This window comes from Lichenostomus cassidix, chromosome 1 (assembly GCF_008360975.1).
Source record: "Lichenostomus cassidix isolate B80296 chromosome 1, HeHo_3.0, whole genome shotgun sequence".
In the NCBI taxonomy this organism is placed as follows: Eukaryota; Metazoa; Chordata; class Aves; order Passeriformes; family Meliphagidae; genus Lichenostomus; species Lichenostomus cassidix.
Window position 1 is genome coordinate 94,159,086 of NC_139479.1, and position 23,994 is coordinate 94,183,079.

The window sequence follows — 23,994 nt, forward strand, 5'->3', positions numbered from 1 at the left end:
TATGGAGCTTGCTGGTTGCAAAGCAGTGTGAGCAGGGAACTGCAGGCTTGCTTTGGAAACCTCCCTTCTCAGCTGTCACTCATCATTCTTGGCCTTGCTCTGCCCTGGGATAGGTTGTGCTGGCTGCCTGCAGCAGAAATCTCCCAAAGTGTAATGGTACAATTGTATGTATGTTATAATGGTACAATAGTTTGCAAAGTGTATCACAGCATTTTACTGTTTTAACCCAAAGTGGTGCCTCTAATAGTGTTGCTATGAATTATACTCACTGGTAGAAGTGTAAAAAGTTTCCATTTCACTACCTCTTGGGTCAGCCAGCTACAGCTTTGTGCACAAGCTATACGATAGCAATTGGCTCTAAATTACAAGTGAATAATCTGCACAGTTCTCCGTTAAACTTGTTAGTCAGTGGAATGCACCATCTCATCAGACATATGGGAGTAGACAGAAGTGAGGGAAGAAGACTGTTTCTGTGAAAAATAATAAACTCAAGTATATCCTGAATCTTGGGGCAAATAAGCATAAGTGGCAGAATGTTATTCTGAAGGACATGTACCAGTTTTATGGGTTAGAGAACTCTTTGTTTCTCATTTGATTAATGAAATTATTGTACTAAAAGCAGAAAAAAAATTGTCAGCTTTATGAAGGTGCACTGAGTCCTAAATCTGTCTATATATATATTATTCTTATATGTCATGGTTTAGGATTTTCTGTCTTGTGTCTGGGAAGATTAATCAGAGAAGGAGCGTTCTGTGAATCAGTAGATCTCAATACCCTTAGGAAAGCTTAGATGTGCATGCAAAAATTCCCTTCATTGCCATCTGCAAGATACAATGAGGTGCTAGAGTACATATTTTTCTTAAACACTTCACAAAAAGTATCAATGGAAAGAAAAATCCTGATTACAGAAGTGTTCTTGATAATGACAGTGACTGATTGTTGCAAGTGTTGCAGGGAAGATAATCTGTTTTACTAGTTCAAGTGTTACATAAAGAAGAACAGCTGTCTGCAGTTGTAATATTCCTATAGGCTGGACTTCTCAGCCTAAGGTACACTTGGTACCAAACCTAAGGAGACAAGGCAAAAGTGGCCAGAAGCTTCTCTTGGGCTTCCCGTGCTCCTGACTAGCAAGTTCTGTTTCAGTCACTGGTGCCACTTGAGGTCTGACCTGCCCTGCATGGCCTGTAGGCCACTCGCAACACCCTGCTGAGGTGTGACATCCTGCCATGCCACAGCCACTGCCACTGTGTCTTCATTTTGGGATAAAAGGGTTGCACTGTGTCCTGGGTGGACAGAACACAGCCACAGCTTTGGAAAAGGCAGGTGTCTGTCTCTGCTAACACCTGATCTGGCCAGTGCTCTGCTGTGGGACACTCTGGGAGGCCAGGGCTCCTGGTAGCTCTAGGCTGCCTGAGGCAGGCAGGAGGAATGGCTCTTTGAAAAGGGGTAAGTTTTAGCCTTTTTGTTACCAGTGATAAAGCAGGATGCTCTCTGAGGCTTAGAACTTTCTAGCTCTTTTTAGCACTGTATGCATTAAATTGAAATGCTTTACATTGATCCATTACAGCAAGCCATTAACCCCTAATAAGGAATCAAGATCATCAAATCTCATTAAGAAAGAGAGCCTAATTCTGGGTTCTAGTTCTGCACATGTTCCTTGGTTGCAGTTTTTCGGTTATAAAGAAATTTTATTTCGTGTAGTGATCATACTCCAGCCTTTGCAATCCAAACAGTGGTTACTTTAACAGTCCTGTGAGTTCTTGCACTACAAAGCAAGAAATCTGTGCGGGACTCTTGAAGTACTTGGTCTGATCTTAATTTGAAATAATTTATTGTTCTCTGTGACTCCTGTTGCAATCCTGTGGCCTTACGCATTGCCTTCTTGCCAGAAAATTTGCTTGATTGCCTCTGTCTGAAACTGGCACAGCATAGCATTTCTGTTCCTTTTCTCACTTTGATGGCGTACAAAATGTGTTTTCTTGGCTCTTGCCCTCATGCTGTTTCATGACTTTTTTTTTTTTAATAAAAGCAAAAGGCTTTGGAGGCTTTATTTTGGAGACAAATTGTTACCATTTACAATATTTCCGTTCACTGTGCTTTGATGAGCCTGTTGAGAGAAAGAGCAGCTTCTCTCTCCCTTATTTTTATTTGCTGTGCTCTAACTCTGCCACTTCCCAGAAACCCAAAGTCCCAGTCCAAGGGAGATATGAAAACAGTAACAAATGTCTGTAAAATATTTTTCTTGAAAAAACTTCCCCTCAGACAATTTTTTTTGGAAGGCTATTTGCCATTAAAAAATTCCTGCCCTTAGCATACTTTTCCTACCTTTGCTCAAACAGTGGAAGAAATAATCTTGCCTTAGAAGGTTAAACATACCAGACTGCTCCACCCAGAAAGAAATCAGGAGTATGCTTTAAAATTATTTAGCAACAGTTATTTTCCTATTTCATGATAAAATATGGCAGGTATCATATTTGTTAGGATGTGCTAATCATGAACTGACACACCATTCACAAAATTCAAGCAGATCTCATTTCACGAACGTATTTCCTAAATGGGTAAATGATTTTACTATTATGCTACTTTTCTTGATAAATACTAAGATGACAATAACTACAACTAAACACTCGGTTAAAATGGTTTCAAAACTGAGCTTGTGATTTTTATGAAGGACCCTTTGTACTCTGGGTCACACCTGTGGGCAGAATGAAGGTGGAAGTTGCTAGATGGATCTACCAGTGTAGATCTCTCCATCATCTGGCACTTGCATGCAAATCACCACTGAAAATCACCAAAAACTCTATGCTACCATGGCTGGGCTGCACCCACATCCCTGTGTCATGCCAGAATAGATCTGTTCCTAAATACCTTCTGATTTTCCCTCTTGTGCAGCAGGTAAGAAATGCATCTTACTGCAGTCTGTTTCAGCACAAAAGCACACATCAGTGGAGGGGCAGAGAGACAAAGTTATAAGTCATCATTACTTGTTAACAAGTGGTACATGCACAGGCCTACACAGATACCCCTCACTTCCCAGTCTGCAAATGCAGAAATAAGGATAGCAGGACACAACCCAAAAAAACTTCAACCTCAGTTGTCAAATACTCCCTGTTGGTTTGATCCAGTGAATCCTTATAGCAAAGGTTTGCCTCGCCTCTCTAAAGCACAGCAAAGAAAAAGGATACTTCTGAAGCACACACACACACACACACACACACACAAGACCCTCCCCACCCCACTCACACACACTTATCCTGGATCCATGAAAATATATAGTCATTTAAATTCCAAAAATGTCATGAGGTGGAGTTAATTTCCTATATGCAATCCAATATGCTATGGTTGAAAAGACTTGAAATAACCATATGCGTCACCTTGGAACAACCCAACCAAGACCAAAGGAAAGCAAAGCCAAGCCCTTTAGAGCAAATACTATCAGTCACTCAAGTCTCTCAGCTGTACTCAAGGAAAACAATCTGAATGTTTGGTGCAGCCATTTGGGCTCATGGTGATTGAGACTAACAAAAACACAGCCTGGAAAGCCGGTCAGTGCTCAGCTCTGGGGACTAAGAGTTACAAAATATCCACAGCGGGAGCCGGCACTTGTGTTTCATCGCTGCTGCAGCCAGGATGAAGGGACACGCTGACAAACATGCAGCTACCCAGCTGCTCAGCTGGATCAAAGGTGGACACCAGCCTCTCTTCAGCTTCTTGCAGCACTATGAGGCAGAGCTGGGGCTGGAAGCACAGGAGAATATAGGATTGGAGAGGATAATTAAAGCACTTCAATCCACAATTGAAATCCAAGCCCCTGATCAGGAACTGATAAGATGTGCCTGAGCTGTCAGACCACTGAAATCCTCCTCAAAGGCACCTTGGTCCCAGTGCACAAGCCTTTCTTGGCGCTGGGTGTGGACTTGAGGCTCCCTTTGCCTGTGGACACCTCCCAGGCTTCCAGACAAAGTCTCTTGTGGCTTTCCCTCCTCCCTATGGCTTCCTGGGTGTGCTGTGACCTGTGCCAGCTCTTACCCACCTCTTAGCTGATGCCTGTAGCTTGCTGGCTCAGGCATGCCTGGGAGAGAATGCAAACTTCAGAAGCACCTTTTGCTAATGGAAGGAATTAGAGCTGTGTTCCTCAGCCCAAGTAAGACTGTGCTTGAGCTGCTGCTGATGGTTGCTTGGAGTTTGAAAGAAAAATTTGGCACCTGCTTTCAAAAGAGGATTTTGAGCTATGAGCTGAGAGTGGAGGGACTTGTGCCTGTGTACTTCTTTCACCAGAAGGCAGTTAAACCCAGGAGAGAGCTAGGATTTAGGATAAACTGCAGTCTTCAGCTTTTCCTATTTGGCTGGCTTAGGCAAGTCCCCAAACAGTGGCTTTTGTGAATCCTCCTCTGAGGCACTTAACTCCACTTACACACATGCATGGACTCCCAGCATCTAATTCAGGCATGTGGACTCCATTATGGAGCCAGATGCAAACATCCCCTCATGGATTAAGATCTGAAAGGTTCTGTATCCTGTATGGTTGATCAGCTAAGGCCTCCATTCTCTGCCCCGTCCTCCTCTTTTTGTTTCAAAACCTAGACTTTTTAAAAGCAGGTAAGTATTATTAAAAATTATTCTCATATCTGTGCAAAGGTGTCATTGAGATGTGTGCTAGATCTTCCCAGGATGATGCAGTTAAATCAACAATGACTAATTCAACAAAATCTGGCGTTAGAAAAAGCAGTGCTTAAATAATGTCATATCTTTCCCTGCAAACTTTTTCCACCAGATTCTTATTGCTGAACATCAGAACCAAAGGTTTATGGCTACCTACAGGCCATGGCTCAACCAAATTCAAAAATAAACCTGCTAGGCTGGTATTTCTCTAGCAAGGAAAATGGAGTTATGTTTCATACCAGCAGGATGGCTATCAGCAATGCTTAAAATTATTCTCATTTATGTGTTTTGTTTGACCCTGCGATGGGGCACCGGCATTAATTCCAAGTTAATTTTGCCATTGGTCAAGAAACCCCCTCAGATTTTCAGATGTTAGCAGAAATCACGTGTTCTTTACAGAAATACTACTAATCTGCTTTGTGGAAGGTTTGCTTAACTGTGCTAATGAGAGAGATATTCTGGGCCATAATTATGGCCCACAGGATCAGAATGAGACAGTTTTTTCTTATGTTTGAACAGTGCTGCCCGAAAATTGTTTCAAAATTCTCAAGAAGTTAAATAGTAAGGCCGATTAGATCCTGCAGGAATGAGCTCCTTAGAGCACTATACTCAGAGTTTGTACTCGTAAAGTCACCCAGGGGCTAGTGTTTTCAAAGGTGTGTTTGCAGCTCTGTGAGACACTTGGAGAAGTGCCAGCACTGGATGCAGGGCGCAGTTTGGGCTGTGTTTAGAGCAGGAGCACTTCACTGCTGAAGCAACACTAAATGGTAAGGTGCTTGTAGCTGAGAAGCAGCCAAACCAGCAGCCTTGAGCAAAGTGCTGGGAGAGTGCAGGAAGAATTCAAATAAAGAAATCAAAACCCCAAGGCAGCTTTGCTGGTGTTTCTGCATCTGTATGAGTAGCTTGTGGTGACGTAGCTGTTTTCACACTGCTGGCTGAGGGGATCCCAGAGCACAGCAGCTTCATGGCAGGCAAAGGAAGAAATGCCTGGAGGAAAGCTTGGTCTGGAATGGAGGGGAATGTGGGAAGGAATTAACTGAGATACCAGAGATTTAACAGCTCTCTGCTTGGAACTGAGACGTAATCCAATTTCTTCCATCGTCACCAATTTAAGCTTTAATAATAAATCAGCAGTGATTGTACTGGACAAAAATCTAAAAGCTTTTATAGTCTCTGAGAGTGTATGGCACCCATGTTTGCTCTTTCATTGGATACTGTTCTCATCACAGCTTTTTGAAAGTAATATGCAGAAAGGGGAAGTAAGGCAAATTTATGGAGGGTTTTCATCTCTTCTTTTAAGACATAGAGAGCAGAATGTACAAACTGCTGCCACATGACAATGTCATTGCCTTTAAATGGATTAGTTTCAGGTAGTATCTTAGAAATAAATTACTGCCCTCCAACCTAAAAGGCAGTGCCAGTAATCAAAATCACTAAGAAATTGAAAAAAACCCTCAATTTGGTGTATTTAATTTTTTGTCAGTTTTGTTTCTTTTGTCTACTCAGGCTCTGGACTGGATTATCTCCTAATATGTGTACAAATCTCATAAATCACCTTTGAGAACTGCTGTTAAACTCTACTTATACTTTTCCTGAATGCCTTCTTACTTCTCTCTCCTCTCTCTCTGACTAACAGCTATATCTTGTTTTATCCTTTCTTGTACTTAATATTTATTCCCCAGATAAAACAGTCTCTTAACAATGGTATATTGAAAATTATTTACTTTTGTGGGTACTGTAATAAGGATTATATTTATTATAATAGTAAGGATCACATGCCATTATGTCTTTGGTTTGGAATGAAGTCCTCATCTTGATGAGGAATTGAATCTTGATTCAATGTGACACCTGAAATGAACTTGTGTTCAGAGGACTAAGCCATGACAAGTTACCCAGAGGAAGGGGAGAGATTTGTGTTTTCTGCACTTACAGTCATCAGTGTATTGTGACCATACAACACTGCTGTATGGGCATTCATAGCCCAGTGATAACTGTTATGGAAGAGAAGACAAACCTACTTATTTTTCATTTGAAAATGCAAAATTGTTAACGCAATATTGCTGAAGAATTTCCTGGCAAGTTTTCCCTTGTCTGCCTCAGGCGAAAAATGATTGCTGAAGTTTAATACTTCATGAAACCTCCTGACTATGAAGGTCTAGTAATTCTCCTTGGGAGGATCTGTGGCACAGATAAAATGCAGAAATCTGAACAGATATGATGGAAAACTACGTGCAGTAGTGACTGTAACTTTGAGAAACTTGTGTTCCACCAGTTCTTGTGTATTGATTATACTGTTGAATATCTATTTTTTAAAGTAAAAAGTGTATTTCCTAGATTTCAGTAATTTGGGGCCCTACATGATCTGGAATAGATTTTTCTCAAGTTATTCAGTTAATTACTTCCATGTAACAATTAGCAACATTAGAAGCTTGTGAAATTCAGCAGTCAGAGCACTGGTCACTTGTGCAGACAGGCAACTTGACATCTGTAGATAATCTCATCAATTTCAATGACAACTGTAACCTGTATAAAATTTGCTAGTTGTTAAATATTTTAAATTTAATCTCAACCTATATATACCCAGACAGTTATCCATGCAGTACACTGTAGCCTGTTTTTCCTAATCAAGCAAAACTACAATGAGAATTTTGCTCAATTAAGAACTGAATAATTTGGCTGACTTTTACTCAGTTCTTGGCAGTAGAAAAAAACCTGGTCTTTCCAACAGTAAGTGCCAGTGCAAAATATTTTGGCAAGGAACAAATGTCAGTTTAGATCTATGAAATTACCATTTTCAGGCAGTAAAATTAGAATCATTCTGGTTTATATTAACTTAAAAATACCCAAACCCTGGCCAGCTATTGTGCAGCTAAGTAAACAGGTATCCACTACCGGCCCAGATTCTGTTCTCAGTTATAGAAGCATTTTGACTGCAGTGGAGGTAATTCCTATTTATAAGCAGAAAAAACAGAATCGCTGAGTCCTAACTTTTGCATGTGCCTTATTTATTGATATTGGTATTCTATTGTAGAAATTGTCAGAGTGGTTAAATGTATCTGGTTTGAAGTGGACAACAGTGATTGTTACTGAAACCATTTTACTGCATCTTCTCTTGCCAGTTACAACATAATGGGATGTCCCAGATGAACAGCTTCACTAGCCTAGCCCCTCTGAGCTAAAAGGAAATTTTCCAAAGATGGAAGAGTTGGAAGATAAGTGGGAGTGTTGCTTTCCTTTAATTATTTTCTTTTAAAGAAATGTTTTTCTTATCATTCTTTTAATCTATTCAAAACTATCCTGAAGTCTTCCTGGAAATTGGGCTGGAAATGTCATGAGAACAGACATTATTTCATATATCTAATTTTTTTTTTCCAACTGGCGACAAAGATCCCATTTAATTAAATGAAAGCAGACTTTGGATGTCTCTGTTGATGTACAGACCTACAGGCAGTAGGAGAATGAGGAAAGAACCTGTAATGTAAACCTATCACATTAAAAGTATATACTTATGTTCAGACTTGACTACTGTTTTACAAGGAACTCCCAAAAAACATGCATGTGGATCCCATTTCCTGCAGAAGTTTTCTTTAAACACTCATGAAATCAACATCTCATACTTCAAAGATTTCTTAGTTTAGCTGGAAGTAGGCCTGTAAATGTTCTACTCATATCCTTCACCATGGGTTAGCTGATGCCACCAGAAAAGCCACATCATACCTGTGGAAAAGACTGCTCCTCACTGGCTGGCTTGGGAGCTCTGCGGGCCAAGTGTCAGTGTTGCCATCAGGTCTATAAATCTGCTAGATCATTTGTCTGCTGGAGTTTCTCTTGCCATTGTGATGAACAAATAATTGAGTTGCAGAATCCCACCCGTTACATATGAAGCTCATTGAATTTTATTCTCTAACAAAAGCATTATTTTGTAAATGAGGGGGAAAAAAAGTTTAAATGTAAATGGATTCATATGGTTTTGGTACTTAAACCCATTTAGTTACATCATTATTTTGCCAAATAACATGACATGGACAAGTTAGATGTTAGCCTTTTTTATAATTTAACCAAAGGGATGATGCATATTGTGTGCTGTTACACACAATATCTTTGTCCAACCACAGAAAATTAGTGCAAAAAAAAGCATACGAGGATCCAGGCTTCCAAATGTATTAAACTCACTACTAAAACACTTTAAACTTACTCATAGTTCAGCCTTTTTCACTCTTGGTGATGATGCCTCACTGACTAAAAGTAATCATCCTAAATTGAATTGTTTTGCAAAGAAATGCAATGGTGCCATTGTAATTATAATGTAGATGCTTCTCAAGAAAAGCCCAATTTGAAGGTTACCACATTTTAGAATGCATTTCTATGACCTTATTCAGCTGTGTGCTGCCACAGGATTTACATTTTTAATGAGCTGAGGTGACATTGTCCAGAAAAGCCAGTGGTTTTTACTGCAGAACACAGCCTCCCCCAGTTGTTACCTTTGAATGTGGGGCTGGTGTTCTGATTCAGAATGGTGAAACATTAATGCGCTGAATGTTTACTATTCTCATCAGATATTCTTTCTTCCTACAGTGCTGGAAGGGAGTGGGTTAGAAAAGGATAATTGTGAAAACTGTTCCTGGCTCTTATGAGAACATGCTGCCCCAAGAAAACTAAGGAAATACTGGCTTACACTTTTTCCAAATGAATTTTACTCCAATTGTGGCAGTAAGTGGCAGTAAACTTTTTTATGCATTGCATTGTCTCCCACAGTTACCAGTCCCTGCAGCTGATTGCTTACACAGGAACATCTGACTTCAAATAAAGCCACACAAGAGACCCCAAGTCAGTCTTGATGAGCTCTCTCCAGGGCTGTGAGATGCAAAAATGTAGTTTCCTGAAAAGACCTTTGTCAAGAAGATGGCAGGTCTTACTGGAAGGAAACTTTACAACTCTACACTTTACACTCTGATACTCATCTCTAAATTAAATGTAATTTAAAAGAATCTTCCATTGCATCAATGGCGTTGTCCATGAGTAAAATTGGGATAACATGGCTGAACCGAACAAGTGCCTCATGTTTGTAGCTGATTCATCTCCTGAGAAACAGGAAGGGAGCCTTCCTTACTGCCAACTTTCCCATATGTCATTCACTGAGACTGCAGAAGTCTTGGGGAGAAAGAAGGTGAAAAGGGTAAAGAAGCACAGACCAAAAATCATACTGGCCTCTAGTACATTAAAAAGAGAAAAGAGTGTAATACGGTCTGGAATTATTTTTTTGTTTTAATCACGAAAGTCCTTGTCATGCTGTAAACAGCTGATTCTGCTGAAAGAAGACAAAGCAGGGCATAATTTGGGTAAAATTCATGGGGAAGCCATGTCTTTGGCATGCACTGGCCTCCTGCCACAGGCTGTTTCCAGTGCTCCAGCTGGGTGGGGAGGGGATGCTGCAGTCCATGTTGTCTTCACCTGTTTCTGGTTCCTCCACCTCTCCCCTCTCCCAGGGTGGCAAAGCGAGCCAGCCTGGGGCTGCTATCCCAGAGGATTAGCCCTTTGCTCTAGGGACTGGGGGAAGGACTCCTACCACCATCAGTGACCCCCACATTCAAGCTTAGCTGCCCAGGCTGTGACCTGCTTTTGGAGCTGACCTGTTATGACTTAAGGACTAGGTCATGCTAATGAGTGAAAAAAGCTGAAATGGGTGATGGAAATGAGCCTCTGAAAGCAGTGGGAAGGCTGGTACTTGCACAGTTCTGTACAGGCAATACTGTTATTCCAAAGGATAGAGTACTATTTCTACAGCTGTAATCTAAGACATTTTCTTCTTCAGCACCACAGCTGCACACTGGGATTCATCTTGGCTTAATGCAAATGCTACATAGGGCAGTTCAGGGATGGTCAGCTCTTATGAACAACTGCCGCTTTGTCAGCTTTGGAGTTTTATTAGATTCCTTACTGCAGCCTTTAGGAGACAGAATGGGTTTGGCATTTAAAACTCATCTTGTATAACTTTCCTAATTCCAGATACAGTCACCGTAACTAATTTGTGGCAATAACAAAGGAGAATTAGATGTTCATGGATCCTTATTTGTAACCAGAATAAAAACTGGATTGTTAGCAAGTATATTTATAAAATCAAGCGCACTGAATGCCAAGTGGTGTAGCATCTGAGTACCAAATGTTTCTTATCTATGTATATATATTTAAATACTGACAGGTGCTGCAGCCAGTTCAAATGTCTGTTGGAGCAATTTTTGATCAGGATGGAAACTGCATTGGGTTTTCACGGGCAATCTTTGGGAGTGGACACGTCTCGGTATGGATGTTGCCCTGTAGGTGGCGTGAGCCATCCGCTCAGCACAGACACGGGTCTAACACTCCTTTTGCATTTCAGCAATAAAAACATGCTCACATAACTGCCCTTTATATAGGTGCTGTGGCCCATGTTGGCTGCTGCACGGCTGTGTTTCACTGCCTTCTGTGTTGTGATAAATGAAAGACATTTTTTTCTGGTAAAGGTAAAATCGTATTTTAAGGCACAGTGTTTTCCTGTGCCTTTGAATGAGGAAAGTCTTCCTTTATTTTGGGTACTTCGATCACATACAGAGAGCTCATTACAAACAGAGTATTCCCTGTGTTGACCAGGGCAAAATATGATAAAAACTAAGCCTTAACAAATACCTTTCCTTTTCGTCCTTTCTGGCTCCCTGTCTTTTAGACTGTATTTAACTTTTCAGACTCTCTCGTTTGTCAAAAGGCAAGAGACTTTGCTTTTAGCTGTTGTGGAATTGTATCAAGTTGGAATGTGCTTTGCTCTGAGCACAGCAAAACCTGCAGATTTTTCTGATGGTGAGCAGAAAATGGTAAGCATGAGCCCTTTGATCCTAATCATACTATATTTAGGGAAGAAAGGGAACAAAGTTTGTGTGTCTGCAGTTCCTATGCATTATAACTCCCATTTAGGGGTCATATGCATTCCTGGCTGAGTTTAATCACAGTGTGAAATAGTGTTTGTATTCCACATCTGGGCATAGAAGGAGGAGGTAACATCTACATTCAGATATCTTTTCTGCTCCATTCAGCACTACCAAATCTCAGACAAATCGTGCATATCTAGGTAAAAAGTGAGGGGGGAGAGAAAATAAAAGGAGAGGGAAGTCAAAGGAGGATTGTCTGGTGAGACCTTAAATCTTCATCTCTTCACAGCCACTATTACCTGGGCTAACTATAATTCTAAGCTGGTTAGAATGGACATCAGGTTTCAGGTACAGTAAAGAAATTTGTATTTCAAGGTACAAAAATATGTGTCTCTAGAAGGATATGAAGGAATATGTTGCACAGTGACTGGAATGGGTCTTGTGTCTGAGCCTGAAGGACAAGGTGTGCAAAGTATGCAAGCATCTGAGACTGGAATTAAATCCCTCATGACATTGTCAGGTATGCCTGTGGGAGGAACAGGGAAAACCTCATCAGGCATGTTCAGCACCTGTAGATACAACATGGGCTTGAGTGTTTGGCACTCACAGTGTGCACAACAAACTCCCCAGGTATGATCATGCTGAGATATGCCAGGGGTTGTGAAGTTAGGAACACAAAGAAAAAGCTCATTTGAAAGAGGAAAAGAATACATTTTGCAAAAAATTCAGCTAATGCCTGGCTAACCTACGGTCCTATTTTTACTATTTAATCCCATTCAGACTCCTAAGATATCTCTGAATATTCTGAGTCCAGGAGAGATGCAACCAAAGACAAGATTAATACAGAAGATTTTTTTTCTCATTTCTGCAGCACAGGCCTGTATACTGCAAGTAGTGATTTCACAAAAAGCAGTGGTTGCAGTCACATCTGAGGTACATAAATAATATAACTCTTGTTTAGATTCCTGAGGTTGCACACCTCCAGGAAAACAATCTCCTCTTGGTATATATTTAATTGAGTTCAGGAAATAAAAATGTCATTGTCAGTGTTTCACAGGCCAGAGCTAAACCTTTCCTGAGAGAGGTGTTAATAATACCCAGAGGAGCGAATGAACTCACAGCAGGCAAAAATTATAATAAAAACAATAATAAAAAGTCAGATTCATATAAGTCTCATTTGGTTCAACTGCAGATTGTAGGAGATTTCTCATAAAAGTATTTGATATATTTTAATGTGACTCTGCATTGGTTGGGAAAAAACAAACATAACCTGTTGAGAGTTAAGATATTAGAACTCTTCCTCATCATGCTAAATTTTCAGCAAAAAAAGTGCAGGCCACTGTGCTTAACTGAGCTGGGTAAGCCTTTCAGCTTATCAAACATCACATGGAAAGTTGGGGCTGAGTAAGTGTTAAAGCTTTGTTAGGATGGCGTGTCCTCAAATAATTGTAGAATGCCAAAGACAGAGCTTCCCGTGTTCCTTCAGGCTGAGCAGGGATGCCAAGTATACAGAATTGGAAGCTGTCTGTCAGGGGTTTTTTATTTGCTTGATATTGTGCAGACAGCAGAGACAAAATACCAAAAATGCCTGAAATCCTTACGACCTTTCACTGCAAACTGTGAACTTTGTCCGCTAAACTCAAATTTCTGTTTACACTGTCAGCACAGGCTCCATGCTGTTGCCTTTTCTTTGCCTTGTCAGTTTGTCATTTATCAAGGGACAGCTTCACAAACACTGCACAGGAGGGGGGACCTGAGCACATACCAGACCTTTTGCCCATTCAAAATACTTAAGTCTCCATTCTTTGGATTACTTAAAAATAGCTGTAATGCAAGTAAAGTAGCATAAAATACGCTGTTTGCACCCAAAGGAAATATTCTATAGAAAGTCTTAGCTTTGCCATCAGCTGGCATAGCTCACATTCCCAAGTTGCGTCCTGAGTCCTTGCTGCTGTACAGCTGACTCCATTTACACCATCTTCCATTTACATGGGAGTACACAGCTGACTACTGACTGAATGGTCCAAAATACATTCAGTAAAGAGCTGCATTGCCTTCTTAAATGAAATATCCCTGATTTCAGCATTATGCTTCAATATTCATCCACCCTTGTAAATGATGAGCTAGACTTTTGCAGAGAACAAGTGCAGGGGAAATTTCAGATGTGTAAAGTAGAAATTGTGAGAATGAGTAGAGAGAGTGGAAAAGTGAGGATGACTGAACACTGGCATTGATTGCCAGGGAGGTTGTGGAGTGTCATCCTTGGAAATAATTCAAAAGCTTTCTGGACATGGTCCTGGGCAACCAGTCTAGGTGTCCCTGCTTGAGCAGGGGGATGGGACAAGGTAACTTCCAGAGGTGCTTTTCAACCTCAGCCATCCTGTGATTGTGAAATTGTTCCTATGGAAGACTACTGTGAACTGTAATTTTTGCTGCTATTTGCACAACTTTGCCCGTTAAAACAGGACAGCCTAATCAGTTACTTAAATAAACCTGACAGCTACAGAAAACTCCTTTGAAATGAAATACCAGGTTGAATTATTTAACAAATGTTTTAGCTGAACTCTTAGTATTAGATGGGCACTTATTCTGACTATATTTCAAATTTCATTTCACATTGTGGTAGCATTCCTTAAACTTTACAAGGCAAAGGTATTAATAGAGTTGTGTCTGAACTTTTTTAGGGTCTAAAAAACTGTCTTAAAATATAACATTTCCTGAGAGACTTCTGCATAGAAAATACATTGGTATTTCCAAAAGAAACTGAGTGAGTTCATAAGGAATCATTCCATGATACAGTATGTTAATGAAACTTTTGAAAGAAGACTTTTCACTTAGTGCTACATTTCCCTGAATGTGAAAGCTATGGAAAATGTGTGGAAAACAAATGCAAAGTGATGATGGCAGCTGTATGCTCTATATGTTACTGTTAATGCGCTACCTGTTAATAAACCATATGCTTCGGCATATAAACAGGAGAATTTATACATAATGCAAAACCCATGAGAAGATTATTGGTTGGTATAACTGTTTCCCAAATCAGAGAGGCACATTGTTCCAGTCTTCCACAAACTTCTTGTTATCAGTATAAAAATCTGCTGCCTACTGGCTTCAGGTTCTTTTCATGCGAGTTGGTCTGGGGAGCAGGGGACTTGGAAGCAGAGAATTAATGAGCAGTAGGTTCCTTGGGTCTTTGCTTAGCACAGCCTGGGATCATAAACTTGTCATCGTGGTCACTAACAGCAAGCAGGAGGTATCTATACAATATCCCCAGTTCTAATGATTTGTGGAGGCAAGTTTATCTTGCTCTTTTTATGTGTTCTTCTGTACTGGAGCTTTATGTGTCAATTATCGCTGCTAAAGCCCTAAACAAGCCCCTCTTCTTCAAAACACAGACAAAAGCAACGATTGGGTTTATTCACAATAATGCTTGGATTAGTTAAAGAAACCACATTCACCAACAGGAAAAGAAAAGTAAATTTCTAAGCTATTGAATAACACTGCTGTGTTTGGAAAAGATTTGTCTTTTGTAATTCTCCTTTAATTTCCTCCCATCCAAAGCTGCTGAGAGGAATCTGATGCTAGGTTTTCATGAGTGAGTAAAGGAGTCCAGCAACTGACTCCTATTTAAAATAAATGGTCCTGGAAATGTAAGGTAACATTTCCATAAATACTTGAGTAATTTGAGGTTTAGTTCTACTAAAAGTCATCCAGTATTTCCAGCTCCCCAAGTCAGACAGGGAGAAGGCAGACCGGTAAACTAATCCTTATTATCAGATAAGTAGGGATTGAATGGAAGCACATAAAGCACAAGAAAATGAGGAGAAAACTGAGGATGGAGAAGATGCCTATGTTCAAGAAGTTTATACACTGAGAGGCATCAAAGGCAGTTCAACAGGAAAAAGGATAGACAGAAAAAATATCAGGCTATATAAACTGAAACATTACTTTCAGTCACTTAGGTTTGCTTTGGATTTTAAAATACAACCTCAGTAAATCCACATAAAATTGTATAACTTTATCACCTGACCCAGTGCCTCTGAATTCAGCACAGCATTTTTTCATTTCATTCTGCTTCCTGATCAGATTAGAAACTGTCTGAAGTTAAACTGTGCATTTTGGTAACCTTTCTGAATAGTTTTGCTTTCTTCATTTCCATTGTTGTTTTTAAATTTAAAAATATTATTAAAATACCACTTTTGGGTGGGTAGTGACTACCATGACACTGTGTAGAAAACCAAAGCAATTTGAAGCAAGCTAGACATTCTAAGTACATTTTTAAAATACCTTATTGCTTAAATAAAATAAATCTCTTAGTCTAGCAATTACTTTCAGATGTATGATTGTTTATTTTTAAAGAACTGTCATGTTAACCATTTAGAACTGACAAGAACTATTTTGATATCCTCAAGAATTTTCTCTAACGTCTGCTCCCCTCCCTGTGTTGGGAACTACATACTCATCTTCATTGTCTCTTGTATTTATCTTAATTTTGATGTATTTTATTTTATTATTAGAGGAAAAACTTAGCAGAGCTGTTTGTGGCAGGGTTTAGTTACAGGAAACCCAACAGCTAAGCCCCAGTTTCAGCTGAGACAATTAGACTGTTGATTTTGGTAGCAGCTCAGGACTTCTATTTGACCCAAATGCCTTTCAAGTCTATCTGCCAGTTGATGCTCAAGTCTGAAAATTTTCTGTATTCTTGCTACAGATAGAGGGCTTTGTTTCCTTTTCATTTCATTCTATCCAGATCTGAATGTTTTGCTGAAATTCTTCTCCATTCACTGGAACAGATTAAAAGAAAAAAAGGAAGTAACAATATTTTCCAGAACTTTCAACCCCTTTTTAAGTTTGTTTTTCCCTTAATTCTCTGTTCCTTGATATCGGTGAATTGTTGAGGACAGTGTTTTTCTCAAAGAAATCCTGCCACTCATGAAAAGTAGTGGGTGCTAATTTGTAATGCTTAGCTTAACTGTTGCTTTTTTCTGTATAGCAGCTATATTTAATAGCTTATATTAGTTTCACCTGTTGTAGGTTAAGCACTCTAAAATAGTGAACACACTTTTAAAATGCAATCTATATTATTATGTGACAGAAGATATTTATCGAAAGGTTTGAAAAAATTACTAATGTAAAGAGCTGTACTGTTACACAGTCTTTTCATCAACTGCTACAGAAACTTTGCAGCTGAATTATCAAAGTCCACTGCCATTCTTGGATGATGTTTTGTTAAGTGGATGGGCTCTAAAACTTTATGGATACTCCGGGGGAATGTAAATAATAGCTGAAAAGTGTTATATTCTCTGTCAGTAGTTTGTGGGCTGGAGCCTTGAGCATTTTTTTTCGCTTTTTCTTTCTTCCTTTTTTTCTTGTTAGACTTTTCTTTCACCCAGTATAGGGTAGATCACAGCAGTGCATCCTGGGTGGAACAGTTACCAGGGACAGCTCCGGCTGCGGAGTGGCCAGAGATCCTAAAATCCTGTCACTGCACCAGTCCACCCCACTGGGTTCATGTGCTCCCCAGTGGGTACCCAACCCAGTGAACCCCAGAGTGGGGTCTGTGCCAGGGCTGCTGCTCCAGAGCCACATTGTGGAGTCATGTTTGTGTAGCTCTGCTGGTTTTTCATTTCAGAGAAACTGTGTATGATTTCTCTGTGAGCGAGAAATGCTATTGAATGTGGCACTCATCCTTGTTAAAAGATGTCTGGAAAGTCTGAGGAATTTATGTGATTGAATCCTACCATGTGGATTCTGTTAATTAGCTTTCTAGAAACCAAAACAGAGTGCAGGACACTACTGCAATGCAACTTGTTAAGCAATAATGCATTTTTTCTTCCAAAAGTCGCACTTGATAACAAACAATAGTCAGAGGCATAAGATGACTGTGGACAGTATGAGCTAATGTCTCGTTGTCAGAAACTTTTCCATTAAGGCTCAGAATGATGTTTAACATATCCTTCCCATTGTTGAGCTAAACTAAACACTGTATTAAGTATGGATTTCTCAATGAATGTTACTGCTGTTTATTTTAGCATGTGCATACATATGGAAGTGGACACGTGTACATATGCTTTCTGGGGATCAAAAGCACATCAATAGCGTGGTTCACTCTATTCTCAGGGTAAAATGTTTTTTGACATTTCTTTTTTAATGAAACCTGTGCTGACTCTTTTCTGACCATAAAAATAGATTTAAACCAAGCTTCTTTACATAAACATGAAATGCCAAAGTTACCTGTTCTCTCCTGTTAAACAATGGAGAATGACTGAAAGGGTAGGTTTCTTTATCTATGATAAAAAGTGCTGCTGAGGATGATCACCAAAATTTATGTACCATATAATTCACCACTCGAAATTCAAACGCTTTGGTGTGTAGCAAAAACTTGAATAATTGATCAAATCCTGTGTGGGTGATGGCTTTAAGACAACTTCAGTTTTAAGCCTTTGCATTTTGTTTTTGGCATTACATAGAACTTGCTTAGGATTGCAAAGCTGAATATACTTACATTTAGATTTCAGGACAGGGCAGAAGGACAGGTTGGTTGCTTTTCACGCTAAGAGACCGAGATTTCCTGATTGTGTTAGGCCCAGTGTTACTTGGTTGATTTTAAGTTGGTCCCTAGGGGGAAAAGAAAGCTTGTAAGAAATGTATGAGCATGCTATTCATTTTTCCCCCACCAGAAATACTAAGAAATATTGGTCAAAACTTTCAAATGTAGTGGCTTAACATAGTCTTGTAATTCCATATTCTGGCTTCTTATTCAAGGTCTACTGTTCAGAAGTATGAAAACCTGGCAACTCATTCACTTTTAGTAGCCTTTTCAGTTATTCAGTGCTTGTGAAAACTGATGTAGCAGTTTGAATTTGGACCAAAAATCCTAGTGTTCGGTGTTTTTGTTGGCAATCCTGTAATAATTATGCTGTAAATCAAAATACGGGTTTGGATTTCAAAAGTGCCTCGAGCCTTGTTCCCACCCTTCTACAGAGACACTGCATAACTTTTTCAGTTTACAAGGTATAAAATTATCAGTCTGAAACAGAGATGAAAAACTTTTACCTAATCTCATATTTCTCCCTGTGTGTTGTGCCCATGAAAATGTAAAGCAATGCAATGCATAAATAAAACCATTAGTTCCAAAAAGGCATTGTGCTTGGAACTACCAAAGTCCAAAGCATTACTGCACCCATAGTGTGAGGATACTGAAAAGAGGAGTCACAGACAATGCTAGTGTCTTATATAAAATAAAACCTGCTCTGCTATTTTATAGTCTGATCATTCTCACACAGCTGCCACCAAGTCCGATGTGCTTCGCCTGACACAAATCCCTCTGACATGACTGGGAAGAGTCTCTGCAATCTGCTGGGTTCAGCTGCCATCGAGATGTTTAGGGTTCAGTTGTGGGTGGAGCATTTGAGGTAAGTGTGCTCCAGCTGGAGTGAGCATGTGCTCGAGTGCTGTGCTGGATCAGAGCTGGGGATGTTCCTGGAGCTCTCTGCATATTCCCTGCCCTCAGCTGCTCACCATATTCACTGCACTTGCTGCTCAGCATCCATCCCACGTGGAGCCATGGGCTACTGAAACCCAGCTCACAGAACAGCAGGGTGATTCCTCTTCACGTGCTGATCAACTTTGTGTTTGAAAGTTGAGGTATTTGGCCTAAGATCTTCCTTGCCTGTGTTTTCACTGTCCAGAGCCACTGATTTCCCAGCAGTCAGAGTAAGCTCTCCAAGGAGCCAAACACATCCAAAGGTCTCTCTCCATTTACTTTTGGCATTTTATCAGCGGGGGCAAAATGCAAACTCAAGAGCAGTGGCTCCTGACCTCTGCAAGGCTGCACTGCAGCAGTGCCCTGTACCCCAGCACCCAGTGGGCCCCAGGCAGCTCTGCCCTGGGTGGCCTGGCCACCACGAGACCATGCAAACCTTAGGGGGAGAAAGCATTTGGAAAGAGAGCAGTACTGATTTCACAAGGGAAACCTGCTTAACTGATTGACCTCAGATTTATTCAAGGCCATTTCAAATCGGCCCACTACCCTGTTTCATCTCAATGCCACACCAGGGCTATTGTAAGGTCTCTCAAATCTGACAAAAGAATTAGTTAAATTATTTTCAGAACACTGCATTTTAACACAAGAAGCTTGAATTTTCCACACAGAGGAGTGTTTTCTGCCAGAAAGGAGATATCCAAATATCAGCCCCAGTACCTCCAGAGTACAGTTGCCCCACAGCCCTTGAGTTTCTAATTGCTGGCTGGAATCTGTTTTTCCTTTCAGGTGGCTCCAGCAAGGGCTCTGAGAGCTGCTGCATCATGGCAGCCAGATAAGCACCTTCCTCTCAAAGCCCAAACTGCTTTCAAAAAGAAACCGGTGGCTTTCCAGGCGCTTTGTCTTAGACTATGGATTAGATTAAGGATGACAAAGTTTTCTGGCCTCTGGCGTAAAATATGTTTTTAAAAATCTCTTTAATGACAGGAGGCTCAATTTTCTGGCTATACTAAAACTGGTCTCCAATCCACCCATGCTTTAATAGATAATATGCGGTGATTTTCTCCTGACTCCACCCATTTCTTGCAAGCAGATCCATGATGAGTTTATGGTGCAGTTTAGGAGATATGTGATCACCTGGGGATCCAGTAGGAGCTAATGTCCTGGTACTGTGGATTGTTTGCAATTGATTTAATCCAATTCATTGGAGCTCTTCAAAGAAGTGTGTGTTTGGCATCTTTCTGAGAGGACTCTAAAGCCTGAAGAGCAGAAAATGCCGATGCATTATGCACAACTTCACTGCCACTTGCTTCCTAGTTTTTTGAAGCGCAGGTTTTCATTATTTATCCTGACAAACAGGCCTTCTCCTTCAAAGAATGAGGCAGTAATTCAGAACAGATCTACACCCTATCAGAACTTTTAGAGATGCCTCTGTGCTCTGCAGCTCGGCTCAGGATACAAACTTCTCTGCAACTTGCAGGTATTTAGGTTTGGGGCTTTGGCTCAGCTTCTTTTGTGAATGAGGGGAAGTCACCAAGTCAGAAGTAGCTTTGCATACTTAGCAAAATGGAGACCTGCCAGACTGAAGGGGATGGAAGCTACTTTGCCTGTGACTGAGGAGAGAGGGATTAGGCATTTCAGACAAACAGCTCATTCCTGCCTCCTGTTTGTACCATCCATGCTGCTGTACTGCCTTTGTGGGATTAGAGAGAGGGTAAAGGAGTGCCAGTGTGTACCAGAGGGCCTCAGTACAGCAGCAGCAGACACATCTGTCCTTCTATCTCCAGCAGGATTTCTCTGCCTTTCTGCTCCAGTCCTGGCCTAGTTCCTGTCCCTCCAAACCAGGACTGACCCCTCCTTGACAATCAAAAAAGAACAGAAAAATGTGTAGATGGTGATGCTGGAAACAATGGAAGTAAAGGGAAGGTCTCTGGGTGTCCTCTCTCTGAGGTGGAGGGAAAGGAAGGAAAAGAAGGAGTCATAAGGAAGAGAAACAACTTCATGAGCAGAAAAAGTGTCGTGTCCCCTTTAAACTTCCCCTCAGAGAGGCCACTCAGTCCCCACCTTTCATTCTCACATGTCTTTCCCCATCCCACACCACCACTGCTACCTCTGCCTGCCTTGTCTGCTCTAAGGATACCATCAGCTGGGAGTTTAGTTTTCAACATGGTGTAACAAATAAAAAGACAAATTCCAGCTCCAGCAGATCACTCAACAGGCTCCCAGTGATTTTTCTTAGGGGAACTCCTGTCCCCTCTCTTTTCTTTAACATTCTATTATTATTATTATTATTATCCAGCTCTTCATGTCCCAAGACCAATCACTTGCTGTGCATTCTTCCACTTCACTACTTTCAGAACTGAAAACTTAAAATGGTGCAAGAATTCTTTTTTAACCTGAAAAAATAATCTCTTGAAAGATTTCCTACTGATACAATCCTTGTCTTCCCTCTGTTACTCAGTCATGGGCAGATCCTGATATATGTATTAAGGCTGTTGGGAGAGGTCCCAAGTACAAGCCATGATGTTAAGCAACTTGAAGCAACAAAAGTCTTTTTTTGCTATAGAGAAAATAACTCCCGAGAAGACTTCTTGGAAAAGCAAGGAGGGGAGGGAGGGAATATGAAAGCGATTAGAATGAGAGGAATCATTTCTAAAAGAACATTTTAGCATTGAATTTCCTGATAGATAGAGTTTCATTTAATTTCTCTTAAGAATTACTTTGTGCAAAATCATATATGAAAGGAGAGAACTTATTTTTTGTGTACTAAATCTTCAAATATAGAGAGGTGGCTTGCAGTCTTCTTCCACTCTGCTTCCTGCAGGTAGTAACTGACTCTGGAAAACAGCATTTTGTGTTTGCAATTCAAGTGCAGAAAGGCAAAAGCAGAAAGGCAGAAAATCAGAAAATCCCTGTATTCTCTCCCCTAGCACAGAAACAGCATGATCCCTAGTTAATTTAAGTAGTCACAAAAATATAACTTCTATTTTAAGCAGATACTTAAGCCCTGCTGATTCAATATTCAGCCCAAATGCAAATGACTTTTGTGGAATGAGGCTTGCACTGAACTGGATCCACTTAGTAAAATATTTCAGTCTGCTTTTGAGGGAAAAAAGAAGAATCTGGTCAACTGTTGTAAATACCTCTGCAGTAAAATAATTTCTGTACTGATTGATTGTTCTGTTTTCTAGGGAATTTTTAAAAGTTTTTTTTGCGAGAAAGTACTAGTGTGGGATAGAAGATTGATCTGGAGAAAAGTCACAGGAATGTATACACATAACTGCACTTTTTGATAGTAGCATGATACATAGGATTTCCTAAACTGAACCAAAAAACATTAACATCCTGGAACTGACATTTGCAATTTTGAATTCCAGCTTTCCAAGTATAATTAGTGTCCTTGTAAATGTTTTGGTATCAAAATTGAGACTCACTTTGGATAAGACAGTCCATAAACTCTATTTTTTTTCCTGTTTATTATTTCCTTTTCCAGTGTTCCAGAGATGACAGCTGTAATATTTTATATTAAGAAATAGTAAATTGAAATAGCATGTTTTAGAGATATTTAGTAATTATATGTAAGTTTTTTTCATATATAATGCACTTTTCTCCTTACATTGTTCTCCTTTTTGCTTAAAGTATTTGTGATTCCTATCTTCCATTATACAAAATACAAAATACTTTTACATAACTACAGCTTTTTTCTGTTCAGACACCAAAATAGAAGGTAGAGGATATGAAAATTACTTATGACAGATGAGTCACATTAATATTTTGTTCTAAGCCATGAGAAAAATGAGACAGAAGGGGTGGGAATCAGAACAGATCAAAACCCTTAGTGCCTTATGATCCAAAACCACAACTAGCTATTGAGGTGCAAAATGTTCTTTTTTGAATAAAGTGTGAGAAAGACGCAGAGTTTTGTACTGCAGATACTGGCAGCACATAATGTTGCAATTCTCAATATTTTGAGATGCTTGAATCATAACCAAAACTTTAGGCAACACTGAGGTAAAAGCATTTTCCTGCTCCTTCACAGACCCAGACCCAGACACACACACAAAAAAAGAAGAAAAATTGATTTTGTCACAGTCGCTTCAGAAATGGTGTGCCAAGTTTCTACCAGTGACTGAGAGTAATAACACAAGGAAGGGATGTCATGACATCCTCTTGCCTGTTTTATTTTTTCCATTGTAGTAAATTCAGACTCATTCAGATAGTATTCCTGTTAGCTTTATGGGATTTCTGTGCTGCTTAAGAAATCTTGTGTATTGTGTCTTTGAAAAGAATCATTCTGACTGCCTTTTACAGGTAATTTACTATTTCAGTATGCATGGCTTAGTCTGGATATGAAGCACAATCTTGTTTCCTATTTAGAGGACAATTACTAGGATTGATCCCACTGGGTATACTCTCAGTAGGTTACCACTCATTATTACACTTAAGAAGAAACATTACTCACTCTATTTGATGTGATCAGGTAATATTATCTATTATCTGGCTCACTGTTGGGTGAACAAGGTATTCTGTTTCCTAGGATCTGAGTATTACCTTTTTTCATTCCCTCTTCTTGACCTATTGTCCAACAAAGAGCTCAAGGCAGCAAGACAGAACACATCCTTCACTAGCTTGTCAGCACCCTCAAATCTTGGGAAAGGACGTGCTTTTTTTGGTACCTGATGGAGGCCAGCAGAGTCCTTGAGGGAGGTCTATGCACTATCAGAGTTTCCAGCTTCCCTGGCTGCACCATGGGGGCTTCAAAATGGATCTGACAGGCACTTCAGCCTGCCAGGCCCCACTCCAGCAAACAGTGGGGAAAGATCTAAGCATCTATGTGGAGACCCGTGTTTTGCCACTTAAAACTTCAGTGTAGTGAACTCCAGCAGTTACTCTTCAGGATTGAAGTTGAGCTGTGTTTCTCATCATGAGAGTAAATTAGGTAGATAAGTA

At 40.1% G+C, this 23,994-nt stretch overlaps 1 protein-coding gene across 3 annotated transcripts in view; it reads right to left on the minus strand.

The window, feature by feature from the left end:
• The window catches only part of COL8A1 (collagen type VIII alpha 1 chain), an 87,439-nt gene that overhangs the window by 14,112 nt on the left and 49,333 nt on the right, over window positions 1–23,994 (minus strand). For 2 of the 3 annotated variants that reach the window (XM_085071669.1, XM_085071680.1), the window contains one exon: window positions 18,067–18,179. The exons of the other annotated variant lie outside the window; for it this stretch is intronic. The gene's annotated coding sequence lies outside the window, so the exon portion shown is untranslated. The remainder of the gene's footprint in view (window positions 1–18,066; window positions 18,180–23,994) is intronic. 3 annotated transcript variants of the gene reach the window in all.